Here is an 18,231-nt window from a genome sequence, read left to right on the forward strand (position 1 = left end):
TACCTCTCCTGGTGTCTGATTCAGGGCACACAGCTCCAGGGGGTATCACTTACCTTGATTAGATCGTGGATGGTGCTTCTGGGGCTGTGACAACAGAGCGATGATGGACAGGAGCCAACAGGGAGAATGAGCAAGACTCAGGGAGATATGACCACTCCCTTTGGGAGGCTTCGAGAAAAGCCTTTGAAGAGAGGTCTGACATGCTACCATTTTGCAGGTGGGGGCTATTAGTCTACAGTCTTGGGGACCAACTTGTAAAATGGCCATCTGTATGATTCAGTATGAGTGGGGCCCTGGGCCATATGGGATTGCCATGTGGAATATAGTTCTCAGGAGGATTATTGTTTTAGAAAAGGACACTTGTTTCCTTATGGAGGGCCTCAGGGAGATAGACCAAATATGAGAGGCAAAAATATGAGAGAACCAGAAATAACATGTGAACTCTACCTCCACTGAGCTATTGCTCTCTCTCTGCTTCTAGCAGAGACTGACAAAGACTCAGCTGCACTATTTCCTTTCTTCCTGGGCACACACCTCGATTGCATTTCCCAGCCTCCCTGGCAGTTAAGTGTAACTATGGGACTGAGTTCCTGCAAAAGGAATGTGAGCCGAAGTGATGTGTGCCATTTCCAGGCCTGGCAAAAAAAACATTGAGTATAGTCTCCATGATCTTTCCCTTTCTGCTGGCTAGATATAGATGAGTGTGGTGACCTTAGAAGACATGTGTTGAAGGCAGAGGAGGCACGAGATGGAAATAGCCAGGGTCCCCATATCACCACTCAAAGGAGAACTGCTTGTCAGCTGGCATCATCCATTTAGGACTTTACCTAAGTAAGAATTAGGTCTATCCGGTCTGAGCCATCATCCATGTTTGGGCTTGTTTGTTGCAGTGGCAAGCAGTTAGCACTGGGTTTTCCCCAGTTAGATTTGACTATCCAGAACTGGGAGTCTACTTCTAGTCCAGTCAGGTGTGGTAAAAAGATCACATAGAACAACCCATGGTTATCTCTATGTAGGAAATGGCCTAAGACTTCTCTCAACAGAGGCTTCCACAGGGAGGTTTTTCTTGGAATGGGACTGTGAGCATGGCAGCTATCTTGACTTGCTGCCTAATGCTCCTAGGAAAAGAAATGACAGAACACTAGGAAACCAAAATCTACCATCTAGTAACCTTCCCTCTTGTTCTCAACAATAGTTTACCTCATCATCTGTCGTCATGTTTCCATGGATTCTCTTCTGACTTTGCTCCTTTAATGGCATGGTTCTTAAAGCATGGGCTTTGGAATTACACAGACATCAGCTCAAATCCAACAATCTCCATATACCAGTCTTGGGATCATGCACACATTCTCCCTGAATCCCAGTCTCATCAGCAGTAAACTGGATATTTAGGCACTTCTAGGGATGTTGTGAGTCCTGAATGAGATCTTGTATCCGAAGCACCCAACATTGTGCCCAGCTGTGATTCTATTGTGTTTGATATTGTGATTTCAGACCTTTCATTATCCTGATTAGTGGCTCTGAACATGTTGAGGCTGGTTCTAATCCCATGGAACTTGAATCTGAATATTCTGAATATTCTTGAATCTGAATACTGAATCTGGTATTGGACTGACAGCAGTAGAGGGGCCCATTGTTTCCTGTCATGTGGGTACCATATTTGTACTCCTTCCCACAGGTCAGCAGGTCCGTTGAATCATTGGTCATGGGGATGGTCCTCAGCTCTCACCTTCAGACCATCAGGACAGTGACATTGTATTAACACACCGAGATCCACTTAAGACATCACTCTCCGGGATGCCTGGGTGGCTCAGTTGGTTAAGCAGCTGCCTTCGGCTCAGGTCATGATCCCAGCGTCCTGGGATCGAGTCCCACATCGGAATCCTTGCTCCGCAGGGAGCCTGCTTCACCCTCTGACTCTGCCTTCCACTCTGTCTGCCTGTGCTCACTCTCGCTCGCTCTCTCTCTGACAAATAAATAAATAAAATCTTAAAAAAAAAAAAAAAAGACATCACTCTCCAATGTCAAGGTGATCTGACTATGACATCTGTCATCCCAGTGACCACCGGGGTTGATTGGGTTGATGTGTTAGGCTAGGCAAGTGGCCTCTTCCTCCCTCACCACCTCACATGCCTCCCTCTTGAAGCTGTGTGCTCACTCAAAGAGGAAGGACTTCCCTGGTGGAGGAGGACTATTCTTTGTTCAAGGGCATAGGAGTAGCTGTGCTCCCTTGCTAGACCCTCCGAACAAACTCTCAAGGTCCATTTGTAGGAGAACATAGGACTCTATTTTATTATTATTTAAAAAAAGACATCACTCATTGTTTTGGATTTTGATGTCTCAGGGAAGCTGCCATGGCACTGACAGTTTCGAGGTGTTTTGGGGAGCCTGCCTGGCATATTCTAAAGGATCCTTGAAAGGATTTTGTAGAACAATATTCCTTAACTTTCTCGGATCATGGGTCTCCTGGAGAATTTGATGACAGTCCTGGATCTTCTCTCTAGACATATACCCACGTGCACATAGATACTGTTTTATGTGATATTTGGGAGGCCTCCAAGGAGAGGCAGCGCTTGGCTGCCAAGCTTGGTTGGGAACATGCCCGCCACTTTGGGGGAACTGTGAACTCTTCCTGGTGAGGGAGCTCCAAGCGACCGCCCCTCTAGTGACCTTAGCAAAGTGGGAACGGTCCAAGCGCTCTTCTCATCAAGATCCAATCAGCTGTGTGAAACCTCAGAGGGACCCTCTCCAAGTCCTCCTAGGCACCTCAGTCTGAACAATCCTACGGGTTCTGAACGTTAATCAGTGTCATCAGGAGTCTGCTGCAGTTCTGTGCTACTTAATTGGTTCTTTGGAGGAAAGTGAGTCACCGTCTAGGAGAGTAGGCTGCGGGGCAGGAACGCACAGAGGGAAAGGAAAATGAAACTGCACATGGAAAAGATCAAGTGTGCCCTTACTGCTTCTCTGAGACTGCAACCTGAGAGGAGGCTGCTTTTGCTGATGGGGTTTAGAGAGGTTTTCAGAAGCGCAGAGACAAAGGAGGCCGCCTGCTCCTCCCTGTCTTTGTTTCTCTCCCTCTAGTTCTGCATGTGGAGCCACATCTAGTGGAGGGGGAGGGGGACAGGTTATCTGCTTGACTGTCAGAGCTGATCACTGCTGACCTTATCAAAACAAAATCAATGCGCTCTCCTCCCAGCAGCCCAGAAAAACCACAAAGAATTTGAAGCAAAGCAATTTGAAGAGCAGAATTGCAGGAAGCAGAAGACGGCCTGTAAACTGTCGGGTCTCGGAATCCTCCCCTGCCCTTCGTCAGAGTCAGGTGAGAGCAGCAGCCTCGCTAGAATTCCCAGGCAGAATGGGCCCCCGATGAAGGAAGAAATCCAGAGCAGCCTTTGTGAACCAGGCCCTCTGGGCTGGCTGGCTCTCTGTGCTAGAGAGGAGGTAGAGAGTACCCTGTGGGGAGGGTACCCCTTGGTACCCCTGGCATGGGAAGGGAGGCCTGTGGGGCTGCGGTCTAGAACCCAGGGCAGTGAACTCAGCCCTCCCCAGGACCTTTCTGCAGGCCCTTGGGAAGATCCTCCTGGCCAGGCCCTGGAGTAGAGGTCTCCAGGCCCCTCCTGTACCCTTGGAGAAGTCCTGCTGTGGCACTGACTTAGTGGCAAGAGGCCTTCATGATGCCACCACCTCTCTCCTCCTCTTGTTTATTCGTCCCTTTTTATTTTTTCTCCAGACATGCTTTCTTATCCCCTTTCTCTACTTTCCCTCTCCCCAGCCTCTCTACCCCCCAAGGAAGGAGAAGACCAGAAAGAAGGAATGAAAGAGAGAACCATGGTGGGTGGAAAAGGAAAAAGGAGTTAGATGAGGTCACCTGGTGCCTAGCAGAAGTGTCTGCCTTCCCACAGAAGACACGGTCTCCCTCTGTGCCTGGTTTTGGATTGGGGTTCGGGGGCCCAGATCCTTCTCAACATCTGAGGCTATTCTCTGGGGTTCGTGGGACCTGAACTAGATGTCTTCCATCTGTTCTCTGGCCTTCTTGGCCCTTCTGAAAACAAACCAGTGTCTTAAATATATTCCTTCAAGATGTCAACTCCCTAAATGTGTCTCCATCTCCATTGAGGTCCATTCCTTCCCCCTCAGAGCTCATAGCGGTTGGCACCAGCATGGCTCAGCTGCCCGAAATTGGCAGAGCCCTCAGGCATCCTCATCCCACTTGACCATAATTTCCCAACTGATCTTTCTCCCTCAGTCTACTGGAGTGCTGTGACTGGTCTGCTTCATCCTTGTGTCCCCAGAGCCTGTCCCATAAGATGGACTGTGTGGAGCTCAGGGACTGGCATTTCTGCTTATTATGAAGGCAAGCCAATCTCAACCAGAGTGTACACCGACCCCCACATGGAGATATCATGGTCAGCCCTTGTGTGGCTTCATAGCTTTGCTGTTGAGCAAGAACATGGTCAACTGAGCTGACCACTTCACTGGCCTCCTTATACTCATGCACTGCCATGCCTTTGAATGTCCGGTGCCCTCTGCCTAGAATGCATCTCTCCCCAGGCAGAATTAACTGACCGCTTTTCTGAATTCCCTAAGGACTTTGTACTCAGGTGTTTTTGTTGTTGTTTTATAGCACTGATTACATTGTGCTTTATTGGTTGTTTGCATGGCTGTCTCCTCTGATGCAGGCATTCATCTACCCTGTAATAATCTTGACAAGATTACTTGTCAAGCATTTTTTTCAGGTGTGGGGACAAGATGGACAGTGGAAGCCCTCGTGGAGCCAAGTGGGAGGACAGTTGGCCCAGACAATGCCAGGCATGGAGTAGGTTCACATCAAATGTTCATGGAATGGAGTCGGAGGTATGATATCCAGAGACGCTAAGCAGGGCAGGGGGCCAGAGACAGGAGATGGAGACACACTAAGGAAGCTGTTTTCTGTTTGTTATCACTCAGAGAGTCTAGAACTGGGAGGGGAGAAAAGTGAGCAGACACAAAGAAATCCTGTGGGCTGCAGGGGCTGAGACAGAAGGGGCAGCAGGTTTGGTGCCGCAAGGACAGTGTTAATGAGCAGACTGCCATCCGTGGGGCTCACCCTGAAGTGGGGCAGCAAGTGTTCTGCCAGATGTTTATATCTGCCATCACTATGGATGGACCCAGGTCAGGAGATGCTGGGGGAGGGGCGTGTTTTCGGGAAAGTGTGCAAGGGAGCAGCAGTGGCAGGTGGGCTCCAGTGTTGACAATATTGAGAACAGTGTAATACACCTGATTTTTAAAAATCCCATGTGTAAATGGAGGGAAGGAGCAAAGATAAGCATCACAGACTTGTGTTCTCCCTTGTAGGAAAGGAGAAAGTGAGGTGGAGGGCAGAAGGGAGGGGTACCCTGGGCCCCTGGGGTCACCAGTGTGCAGAATCCTTGCCTATGGCGGGCACCAGCATGAGGTTTCTATTTCCCTGTGCGGCTCAACACGCACCAGCGGCAGGTGAGACCACCAGCATGCCAGCTGTCAGGATTTCCCCTGCAGCTGGGAGCCAGCCCCCATGGAGCAAGAGGAACTCGAGGAGCGCCGGGGCCTGATCTTTCTTCCCAGTGAATCCCTTCCCATCTAAGTGAGCTTCCTTGGCCTGGGCATCGAGGGAAATTCCCCATGCCCCCGAACCTCATCAACCCTTGGGCAGGGAGCAGGAACCAACACGGCAGCACCAGCCACAGATGGCCACAGCTTCTAAATAAGCATTTCATTAGTCTGGAACCCAGGGACAACTTGGTTCAAGTTATAGGGAAAAATAAACTAGTAAGGGGAGCCGGATTTTAAATCCTGCTAGTTATGTTCAGCACGTCCATAAAAATAAGCAGAGCTCTCTTTTTAAAGGGGCCACTGTTAATTAGCCGCGGCGCCCATTCGAGCATTTTGTCTAGTTATAACGTGGTTATGCCATCCTGGGGAAGAGGCTTACGGTTCCACATATCCTTTTTATGCCTCTTCCTGTCATGCTGAAATTGGCTCCCTCACTCCGTAACTGTGCTTTATGTACGAGCTGAACGGGAATAGCGTTTCTTGTGTTTATACTTGCTGCCTGCCCCTGGAAGGCCAATTATTCCTCATTCCTCCTTCCTGAGGTCGGTGCTCAATTCTGATTGGAGTAGACACTCGATTCCATTTGCACAAGCTGTGTGTTCTATTTCTCTTTTTCTTCCCCCACTAAGTAATGCTTGGGAGTGTGTTTTGTGTCCTCTGGCTAACCCCCTGACGGTGTGCACCCAGTTCTTCACCTTTCCATGGGATTAGCAGGAGTCCTGCTGCCTGCCACCCTGAGCCCAGGCATCCAGTGTCCCCTTATCTCCCCTGACAGCCTTGTCCTGCTCAAGGAAGGGTTTAGACTGTGACTCAGCAGGCCTCCTGAATGCCGTTGTGGAAAGAGCCGTTAACAGGTAACAGGGGAGGTGGGGGCCTTTTGAGACCTGGGTTTGAGTCCCGGCTGCACCACTGATAACCTTGCTGAACCCCATCTGCAGGATGGGGACAAAAGGCTTTGTTGTGGGGAGAAAGGATGGCCACAGAGCTCCCAGGCATCTTCTGCCCTGCTTCCTTTGGTGCTCATCGTCGTGGGCTTACATTTGGTGTGAGACAGGTGGCCTTAAAATTTTTTTAAAAAGCTGAAGGGCCTCTTATTTCTAGCCTGATTCTGAGTGCAGAGATTCCTGGTTTACGAGCAGGTCTGGTTGGTTTGGTTATTCTGAGATGCTCTTGGAAAGGTTGAGGGATCCTCACCTCTCTAACAACCACAGTTGTTTGAACGTCGACTGAGTATAGGCTCGCATCTCGCAGTTTGTGGTCTTGGCATCATTTACTCTGTCACGGCGCTACGTGGCAGATATTTTCCCCATTGGCTAGATAAGGAAACTGAGACTCAGAAAGGTTAATAGTGAGTCTGAGATTTCACATTTGGTAAGTCTGACAGCTGAGTTTCAGGTGGCCTAGTTCACTTCCCATTCTATCTTTCCACCACATGTCACTCTCCCTGTAGAAATCTCAGAATCCAAGCTAAGCAATTCCCTGAAGCGGCGCCATTGGTTAGAAAGCTTTCCGTGATGACGGAAAAGTCCTAGCCTGCTCTGTCCAATACGATAACCATTAGCCACTTGAAATGTGGCTAGTGTGACAGAACTGAGTTTTGAGTTTTATTTATTTAAATCTGTCTAAATTTAAATAGTTCGCACAGGTAACAGCTACCGGATTGGACAGTGCAGTGCTAGAGTTCGCGTTTTGCTGGTGCAAGTTCTCAAGGATAGAAGGATAGATGCCCCAGGAGCTCAAAACGGATGCCCCACTCAAGTTCCTCCTCCCCTCCCCCACACACGGATACATATGAGGGGCTGTCTTCCCACATAGTCCTGTAGCAGACTGTAGGAGATGTCACCTTCTACTCGTTGTGATATGGCCAGGGCCCTTGGGGCTTTGGTTGGACGAAGGACTGGATGGTTCTCCATCTTGGAGTTTCTTTTTCCAGCTTCCCTTGGGCGTTTGGTTTCTAAGCTTCAGTGTCAAGCTCTCCAGTTTCTTATTCGGTTCTGTGTATAGCTGGGATTGCCCATCCTGTTAGCCCTCTATAAGTAGATGGTGCTTGGGGCAGAGGTTCTTATCCCATTCTTGCAATCTGGGCATCACGCTTTTACTTTCTCTTCAAAGTATCTTTTCTCCCCTCATTATAAGAGTAGTGCATGTTGATTATAGAAAATGTAGAAAATACAGGTGCCTTGGTGGCTCAGTCAATTAGATATCTGACTTTGGGGTCTACTTCTTCCTCTCCCTCTGCTTCTTCTCTCTCTCTCAAATAAATAATTAAAATCTTAAAAAAAAGAGAAAATGTAGAAAATATAGAAAAAAAAAAAAACCCCTAGAAAGCCAGACTAGTATTTAGACATTATCAGTTCTATAATTTGAGGTTTTTGGGGGGATACCTGGGTGGCTCAGTTAGTTAAGTGTCTGCCTTTGGCTCAGGTCATGATCCCAGGGTCCTGAGATCAAGTCTTGCATCAGACTCCTTGCTCAGCAGGGAGCCTCTTCTCTTCCTGCCTGCCATTCCCTGACCCCACCTCCTGCACTTATGCTCTCTTCCTGACAAATAAACAAATAATAATATCTTTAAATATATATATATGTGTGTGTGTGTGTAAATATATATATAAAATTTGAGATTTTCTCTTCCAGATATGTGTAGTTTTTATATAAGGAAAATACCATTTGTAATCTAAATTTTTATTAATTGTTAGATGGTGAATATTTTGTCATGAAATATACTTCAAAAACTTGTTTTAAAACAAGTGTAAAGCATTTTCTTGTGCAAATATAGTTTATTTAACCACCCTCTCAGGGGAACATTTAGGTTATTCCCAATGTTTTGCTATTATAGATAACACTAATGAGCATCCTTACAGCTGATTCAGATAATTCTTTGTATATATCTCTAATCAAATCACTAGAGCAGACTCCTAGAATCGCAATTGAGAGGTCAAAGGATGGGTGTTTTAAAGCTCTGGGTGTTGCCAAAATTATTTCCGGTAAGATTTACCAACTTTTATCCCCACCTATAGGGTATGAGAGTGCCTGGCTGACAGATCAAGTGATCTGAGCAAATGCCTACCTCTCATATTCATTACCGTATTTTTTGTGCTCGCTTCGGCAGCACATATTCATTACCGTATTTTTTAAACATTGGAATTAGAAGGTGTGTCACTTACTTTAGCTGTGAAACAATCTACCCTAAACTTAAAACAATCACTTAATTTCATTCACAATTTTGTGGGGACGGCATCTAGGAAGAGTTTGGCTGGGAGCCTCTCCCATGGGGTTTCTGACGTGGTTACTGTCAGAAGTTGGCTGGAGCTGGAATCATCTGAAGGCTTGATAAGTCTGGAGGTCTAAGATGGCTCACTTACACGGTTGCATTTGGTGCTTACGGGCTGCCTAGGAGCTCGCCTGGGGTTGCCAGCTGGAGTGCCTACATGTGTTTTCTCTAGCATGATGATCTCATCACGTTAGACTTCTTACGTGGCATCTGGCTTCTCCCAGAGTGAGTGTTCCGAGAGATCCAAGTGGAAGCTGCACAGCCTCGCTTGGTAGTCATATAGCATCACTTCTACCATTCTCTGTTAGTTAAAGTAGTCATAAGTTTGTGCAGATTCAAGTGGAGGGGATAGAGTTTCCACCTTTTAATGGGAGAAACATCAAAGACTTGAGGTAATTTTTTAAACACTACCATACAAGATATCTTGCATGTAAGCATGCTTGTGTGGTATCATTGGCGTGTTTACTATTAATGGTACTCAGGTTTTCAAAGGACCTGTGTCCAAGAATGTGCCTAAATGCCATGCTGGGTATGAATGATAGCTGTTAAGGGCCTTGTGTTAGGTTAATGTATATGTAAATATGGACAAAGATAAGTAGGCTATGCTTTAGTCAATGTGAACAACAGTCAAGACTCCAGAGTCTGGGATAAAACTCTATCATTGAGCTGAAATTGGCTGGCTGCTCAATTCCAGGCATCTCTGACATCAGGAAGAGGGTTCAGGGAGCCCAGTCAGGAGAAAGACTCAATTTTTGATGTTTCTGCTGGGGAGCAACCTGGGAACCCAGCAGGGAGCCTGGCATCTGTGACCAGCTGAGAAGTGGTTAATCCATTGCATTCACATGTCTGCATGGTGGACTCTCATCCTCGGGACCAGGATGGAAGAACAAAAGGTGGTGCATCTGGCTTCCTGTTCTTACCTCTGAATTTTAGTGAATGGGCTTTTGTTTTAGGAGTCTGCATGTCATTCAATTGACTTTTGGCAAGGTAGTAAGAAAAGAACAAATCTCAGAGAACCCTGGGAGTTACATGTTTTTTGGGAACTAAGTATAGTTTGGGGCATCCCTGCCATCATCTCACAATAGGGACCACCCTTGACTCTATTGTCTTTGTCTTTACGTGCCCTAATATAGCTTTGTTCCCAACTGGACAGAGGGCCCATCTTCCTCCTTGGGCTCATGGGACAAGGATCCTTTCGCTAAGATGGATGACTGTTTCAGATACTTTGAGTCCATAATTTCCTGAATAGTTCCTCCAGAGTCACCCAGACATCGGTTAGGAATGAAGTTCACATCCTGTCAATCACCTTTCATACCCACACAGCATGCAATGGGTCAGTGTGGACCAGGATCTTCTAGGAGTCTTTTCAGAATACATATGGCCAGGTGCCACCCTGGATTTGGGGAGTTCGACATCTAGAGAGTGGGGAAAGGAGATTTGACATGTTTATTTTGAAACAATTCTCTGACAATTAAGATTCCACCCTCCTGGGGCGCCTGGGTGGCTCAGTGGGTTAAGCCTCTTCCTTCAGCTCAGGTCATGTTCTCAGGGTCCTAGGATTGAGCCCTACATTGGGCTCTCTGCTCAGCAGGGAGCCTGCCTCCACCTCTCTCTCTCTGCCTGCCTTTCTGCCTACTTGCGATCTCTCTGTCAAATAAATAAATAAAATCTTAAAAAAAAAAAAAAAAGATTCCACCCTCCCCAAAGAACCCTGGTTTACAAGGTGTTTTCTTTTGCATCTGTCGTCTCTGTTGATTCTTGGCCTTTTCACAGAAAAGGCAACTGAAGCACAGAGAGGTTAAGTGATAATCTCAGAGCTACATTTAACCCAAGAATTTCTGACTGTTCTAGAAATAATTCAGCAAGGTCTTTTCTATGAAGATCTCATGGCCACTTCCTTAACTGTGGCATTCCTGGGGTTACTGGTGGGGTGATTGGCAGATGTTTGATTGGTAACTTTATGGGCCATAAGGTCTGGAAAAAGGAAGGCTCTTGAGCTTCGACTGAGCCACTTGCTGTGTATACAGGGATACTTCCTATCTGATTAGCCTGCAAGTTTAGGCTGAATCTGCGTTGTGAATGTGACACTATTTCTAGTGGGAATGCCAAGGCCATTAAGGATGCAGGGCACATCTCTAAAAGCAACAGCTAGGCTCCACTCCCCTGAATGTAGGTTAGTGGTGAAAAAAAACCCAACAAAACAAAACTTTACTTTACATTTCAAAGTGCAGCTAGGAGAGGGAGCCTGGCCTTCTGCTTGGAAGTGAATCTGGGCAAGAGCCAGCTCTTAAAGACCAGGGTACATTGTTCGAAAAAAGTACAAGGGCTATCTGGAATAAAAGGCTTCATGGTAGCAGGAATGGTAGATGCTACATTACTATCCCCCAATCCTGAAACTATAACTTCTTCACTTGGGAAGAGACAAGTGAAGGTGAGAACCGCATTGCATAACAGTTAAGAGACATTAGAGACTCCAGATCAGGTTCTGTGGTTTATACCATGGAAGTCAGGCTCTGAGAGAAGAGCCTATGCACCTAGTGAATAAGTGGCAACAATAGAACTGGATCTTAGGGCTCCTCCTGCCCAATTTGGGCTTGTTCCTTCGTGAACCTTGCAGTAATCCAGAGCTCCAAATACCTGAGACTGGGAGAGAGGGTTACTCTTAATTCAGTCATGTCTTCTCCAGTGTATGGAACTAGAACTCAAAGCAGAGTCTGGCATTTTCTCACTTCTAATGTGGTAAGTTTTCAGTTTTGAGCTTCTTTTTAGGGCCATCCCATCTCTCCTCCATTGGTGGGAGGCTGAAATGTAAGTTCAAATAGGAGGTCTTACAATTGGCCTGGTGAGTTTTAAGTGCATGGAGAAGTACATAAACCACTTTTTTTTTTTTTTTTTGCCACATAGCTGAAATTACCTCTGTAAGGCCACAGTGTTTTTAGTTAGAATATAAAGCAATAAGCTATTATTGGTCACCCATATTTCCAATTTTGTTTTCTTGAAGAGTTTGAATGACCACACAGATCTTCTGACAGGGACCGAGGACAGGTAAGTTTGATGGCTGTAGATAGATTGTGAAAGATGTGAGCAATGAACACTGTCTGGAGAAGATACACTTATCTGGGAGTTTAATGAGCCATCAGAGATAATATAAAGTGAAGGGAAAGAGAGAGAGAAGACCACTAAAGGATGGGAATGGCAGGCAGTATCTGTACCAAAGTCTTCCATTGCCTAGCTCAAAATTTGTTGGGATTCATCCCTGCTGCCATGGGGTTTCGTACCAGGCAATGTGACCACTAGGCTTCCAGGTCAGTGGTAAGAGAATCTGGTTCTCCTTTGGTTGAAGAATACATTTACTGTGTCTGTGTCCTATGAACCTAATATCAAGCCAAGTAACTCTCTAGAAGGATCCTCTGAGGATGGTTAGTGAAGTAACTCCAATTGGACATGTGATGTCCTGAGGGACTGTGTGATCTGCTCCAGGCATTGAGGGGGCATTGAGCCTAAGATCCCTTTGCCTTCACTTCTGTCCCTCTTTCATAACAGACTCAAAAGGTGCCACAGACCACTGTCTTTAGTTAGTGACTGAAACTTGGGGCCTTGGTTTTGGTTTCTAATATCTCTGAATTGGCAGATGTTGGGGCAAGGTAGAGACATCTCACATCTTGCTTCGGTCAAACAATCAGGTGTGCTTGAAGGTGTCTTCACTTGAAAAAATATTTCCTGGAAAGGTGCATTATTACCTGGTGAATAAATGAGTGAGAAGAGGAAAAGAAGGAAGGGGAAAATGGCTGTATCTTACAAATTAGATGAGGATAGAATTATTATTATTATTATTTTTTTTACAGTTCCTTTCCCAGAGGGAGTTCTTGATGGGAGGGATATCCTGCTCAGAGGGAAAGCCCAACCTGTCCACTCATTCTCATGCCTGATCATCTGACACCTTCGATAGAGGCCAACAATAAGAATTTACATTTACTTAGCACACATTGCCAAGAAACTAAAAAACATATTATAAATGTCATGTGCTGTGACAGGCACTATTATCCTGAGAGAGATATTGCAACAAATCATTCAATAATTAATTTACAAATACCAGAAAACTAGAGGGTACTGGATGAAAACCAATGTGACTGTGCAGGGAACCAATCACATCAGAGCAATTTAATTTCCTCCAATGTCAGAATGACAGGTCTGGAAGATAAGGCAAAAGCAATAGACGTAAAATATCCTGACTTCAGTAAGCCCTTTAGCTCTCTTCTAGATGATGTCCTCATAAACATGCTATGAAAATATGGTGTAGTCTCTGCTATTGTTACTTAGTCTTTGATTTATCATGGTTCCCTTTCCCTAAAGAGTTGAGTGGAGTGCTCTGCAGAAAAAATAACTATTGTCAGAGAGAGCACTGGGAGGACCTCGCTCAGGACCTAGGTCTGGAATGAGTCTTGTTCAGTAATATGATTAAAGAGATAATTCATGGTGACATATGTATGTACTTCAATATTTACAAAATGCTTAGAGTTGGATCTCAAACCCAAGTCTTTTGATTCTAAACTTGGGTTATTTCCTGCTCTCCCAAAATTGCCTTGAAAGGAACTATTCACTCAGTTATCCCAGAGGAACTGTTTTCTTCCCAGGACAGTGATGAAGAGGCAGGACAGTAATAATATTTACAATGGAGACTGGGGGCAGCTAGTTTTCTGAGGGTAGATAGTCTCCAGCCCTGTGGCCTCCAAACCCTTCCCATAGCAAAATTCCCTCCACAGACTAACAGATTGGCAGATGGATCTGCTGGTGAGCTCAAAACGCATGTAATGCTGAGAGTTTGGTTCAGGTGAGGGCAGAGTGACCAGGGCAGAGAAGGCTCTGCTTTCTCAGGGACTGGGCAAGAAGGGGTTGAGGGGAGATGGAATTCCACAATCCCCTGAGAGGCTCAGCTGTTAAGAGAGCTCAAAGTCTCCTCAGAGTGCTGCTGACTGAATGCCAGATCCAGGTGGTCCCTAGAAGTGCTGCCTGACCTTGCCGACCAGTGGGGCAAGGTAGGAGAAGACTGCCCCTCTGCACTATAGGAGGGGACTGTTGGGGCAGAGCTCCTTCCTTCCCCACTGAACAGATGGTAGTGGTAATCATTTGACAGCTCATTAACTGCCAGCCTACTAGAAGGCAAAAATCCACCATCTTTTTGGTGCCTTCTTGTTCAAGAGATCCTCCACGCCCAAACTGTCTGAGTGCCCAGGGAACATACAATCATGAGTAGAAAAGGAAAACTCATCACCCACTTAAGGGAATTTAGTAAAAGACAAGAACAGGTGGCTTTTACTTAGGAAGCACAAAATGATGAGGCAGAAGAGAGCTTTAGTAGAATAGAAGGAAGACCTCTCAAGGAAAACTAGGGAAAACACTTATTTTCTAAAACAACAAAAAGCAATTTTTTTTTTAATTAATTTTTTATTTTTTATAAACATATATATTTTATCCCCAGGGGTACAGGTCTGTGAATCACCAGGTTTACACACTTCACAGCACTCACCAAAGCACATACCCTCCCCAATGTCCATAATCCCACCCCCTTCTCCCAAACCCCCTCCCCCCAGCAACCCTCAGTTTGTTTTGTGAGATTAAGAGTCACTTATGGTTTGTCTCCCTCCCAATCCCATCTTGTTTCATTTATTCTTCTCCTACCCACTTAAGCCGCCATGTTGCATCACCACTTCCTCATATCAGGGAGATCATATGATAGTTGTCTTTCTCTGCAAAAAGCAATTTCTTAATTAAAAAAAAAATGGTAGGCAAACTGTAGAGGGCTGGTCACTGCTGGGAACCAAATTAGCATTCTGGATTACATTCTGGGTGATCATATGGGATAAACAGCTCACAAAGTAAAAACAAAGATATAGAAATCATGGGCTTTAAATTTATTTTATTTTATTTTATTTTTTGATCATGAGCTTTTTAAAAAGCTAAGAAATATAACCAAGAAATGTAATCTGGACAAACCCAAACAAACCAATAGTTCTAGAAGGGTGGATGGAGAAATAATAATTAAAGAAATCACAGAAGAAACATTTCCTGACTGAAAAAAGACATGGTCTGGAGTATGGATGGGCTCACTGTGGATTCTAGGATAGTTGCAAACAGACATCAATCAGATGGCATCACTGAGCTCCAAAGAAAATGAGATAATTTTGCAGGCTGTTGGTGGAAAAAGTGGGTTGTTTCCAAAGGAAAGAACTTTAGACTCATTTGCAATACGGGAAGCCAGAAGTCTGTGGAACAATATTTACCAACATCGAAAGAAAAGGATTACGATCTAAGAATTCTATTACCAGTCAGGGTAATGATCATCTTTTAGGGCATTCTGGATATATAAGGTACCAGTGAACATTCCACCACATTCTACATGCAAGGTCAAAATTGGTAGAGACCTTAAATTGTATTGTGGCTAGCTCCCATCCATCATATTTATTTTTCCTTTGTGAGTTTGTGTGTGTTCCTGATGTGATAAGGGCAGAGACTCATAAGGGCAGGAAGTGGAGAGAATGTCAGGAAAGCTGTTAAAACCATTATGTGGGTTTTAATGCTTATTTGCATTTAGATGTGTTTACTGAAGAATTGACTTGACCATAATAAACATAATTCGAGGTCTATATGAGAGGGCTCCAGGGAAACCAATTTGGTTGCAATGGAAATTCCCAATGGGAGAAATGAGACAGTGCTTCATGGCTGGAGGTCCCTCAAAAGTTCCCATCTATGGTCGCCAGAGTTGGCAAATAAAAACACAGGATGCCTTGTTAAATCTGAATTTCATGTTAACAATGATTTTTTTCAGTATGAGTACGTCCCAAACATTGCAAGAGCGTCCTTTATTTTACCTGGCGACTTGATTCCCACCTGAACTCTCAACTTGGAACCACAGACAGGTATATTTTGCAGGGGCTTTGGGATGTCAGCTATAGATGGATGTTTAAAACTGGAGTTTCAGTGGGAAGAAACAAGAGACCTTCAAGCAAAAGATGGGATTAGTGTCAATGTGGCCTGGTTTCTGAATGGTAGCTTATCTCTTTCTAGGTCTAAAACATATTTGAATGGGTCCTTGACTTTGTGACATTTAAAAACCTCATAAAGATTGTGTGTGTGTGCACCTGTGAGATCATGTGATAATAAAGGCTAATTTTCACTGAACATTTATCACACCAGGTCCTATGCTAAGCACTTTAGCACCTTTATTCTTTTTTTTTTTTTTTAAAGATTTTATTTATTTGACAGGGAGAGATCACAAGTAGGCAGAGAGGCAGGCAGAGAGAGGGGGGAAGCAGGCTCCCCACTGAGCAGAGAGCCCAATGCAGGATGCTGAGATCATGACCTGAGCCAAAGGCAGAGAGGCTTAACCCAGGTGCCCCTAGCTCCTTTATTCTTTAAAGCAATGATCCTCACTTTATAGATGTAGAAAAAAATGCTGAGTTTAAGTACCTTGTTTAAGGTCATAGAGATAAAGGGTGGAGTCAGGACTTGAACCCAGATTTGCCTCTGCCTGGGAGCTGAGCTCGTGCCCTCTATGCTATACTACCTCACAGCCAGGTGCAGCAAGCAAAAACAAAACAAAACAAAACAAAAGCCAAAGAGGCATAGTGCTGACGCTGTCTGAGGCTTTGAGGCATCAGGCAGCGTCATGATAGGGGAGGTCAGTGTGGGCCGGATTAGCCAGGAAAGGCTCTCTGGAAAAAGAAACTCAGAAACTGGGTTCCCACAGATGGGTTTGGGTTTGGGATGGTGAACTGAGTGGTGAGAACATCAAGCTGGACTAGTAGAAAGAGGGTGCTTGGTGGGGGGTGAGGGTAGGAGTGGGGTGGATTGTGAGGTGGCATCCCAACAAGTTAGAGAAGACCACAGGAGTTGAGTTGGTCCATGAGGAGAATATTTGTGTCTGGTTTGGCACTCAGAGTGACCACGGCAGAGGTTCTCCGTAAGGACGAAGAGGAGTGATGGTGTGTCATGGGTGAGGAGCGGGGTGAATTGCCATGGTGGTATTGAGGTGGGGTGGGTAACAAGTAGGCTGCTGTAAGGTTAAGGTCAAAGGGAAGCAGTAAAGGGTTTTAAGATGAGGCATGGTGGTGGTGGGGTTGGATGGGTAGGCTCCGGCAACATTTGGGAAGCAACTAGATAGGAGTTAGTGGTGGAAATAGGTGCGGGGAGAGTGTGAAGGGAGCATGCCAAGAAGGGCCACCTGGCAATGCCCCTGACTGCAGGGAACCAGTAAGTGGACCAGAATGGTGACAGAGGGAGGAAGCCTTGTTGCCTTTCAGTGTTGAGGAAACCATTGCCCCCCAGTGAGGGGAGGTGACTGATGCTTTCTTCCTTTCTGCAGGCACAGGCAGGAGCCCAGGTTAGAAACAGAGCTCCACACAAGCCTGGAAAGAATGCTCACAGTAGTGCCGGGCAGGGCTGGCATAGGTCTATGTGCCTTGGGATCTCCAGGTCAGCTCCAGGAGCCTGTGAGCAGATCACCCCTAGAAGCTTCTCTGCCTCTGGATGGAGCAGAATCCTTGCAGAGTCATTGAAAGGTATGTTTAGGCCTGGCTGCCTTTGAGGGCAGCTCATTTGACGTCATGCCTCTCAGGAAGTATTTACCCCATAAAACCCATAGAGCCTTCCCGATCACTCTCTACCCCACAAGGCCGGGTGCTGTCTTCAACCCTGACTGTAGGTAAGCCAAGTCATTGCCACACAAGGCGGCTGAAATAAAATGTGTAATTGTGCTCCAAGACACCTTAATTGTTTATTAATTACTCCATAAATCACAGTGACACCTGTGTTTATGCTCCTGTTAATTCATTCTCGTGAGGTGAGGGTTGGAAGCACACGGCCAAAGAATAATTATCCATAACTGTGGGACACAGAGGTGCCCGAAATGGGATAGGGACATCAGGGTTCTCGGTGTTTCTCCCTCACTGTCAGCCTCAACTGCATTCCCAAGCCTGTATTCCTGAAAGGGCTGCTCCTGAGGACTGTTAATAATACCCATTAAAGGAGGAGGCTAAGCACTCCACTTCCTCCATCCAGAAGCCAGCGAGGAGACAGGCTATTGCATTCATTATACAGGTGAGAAACTGAAACTCAGAGATTCTATGGGAGCCTCAGGGTCACACAGCCTGTTAAGTGACCTTGCCCAAGTTTGAACTTAGCTTTGTCCGACTCCCAAGTGAGGTAGCCCTTGTGGGAGGGTCAGAGAACAGCCTTGGGAGGAGAAGGGAGATTTCCTATTAATTATCTCTGATACATCATTCATATCTTTCACATTTATCCAAGTAAAGGCAAGCTGTTTTCTAAATGATGATACCCTAACGGTTTTCTTGAGCATCTTATCTGAGATGGAAACAGAATTCATCCATGTG

At 45.7% G+C, this 18,231-nt stretch overlaps 1 long non-coding RNA gene across 4 annotated transcripts in view; it reads left to right on the forward strand.

The window, feature by feature from the left end:
* The window catches only part of LOC309844358, a 178,234-nt gene that overhangs the window by 78,056 nt on the left and 81,947 nt on the right, over positions 1–18,231 (forward strand). The window contains exons 3-6 of one of the 4 annotated variants that reach the window (XR_014300633.1): positions 3,197–3,319; positions 4,737–4,854; positions 5,470–5,582; positions 6,347–6,570. This is a non-coding gene — a long non-coding RNA (uncharacterized lncRNA). Of the gene's footprint in view, positions 1–3,196; positions 3,320–4,736; positions 4,855–5,469; positions 5,583–6,346; positions 6,571–17,204; positions 17,401–18,231 lie in introns of those variants that run through there. The other 3 variants (XR_014300631.1, XR_014300632.1, XR_014300630.1) reach the window with 3 other exon arrangements.

Source organism: Mustela nivalis (assembly GCF_964662115.1).
Source record: "Mustela nivalis genome assembly, chromosome: 1".
NCBI lineage: Eukaryota > Metazoa > Chordata > Mammalia > Carnivora > Mustelidae > Mustela > Mustela nivalis.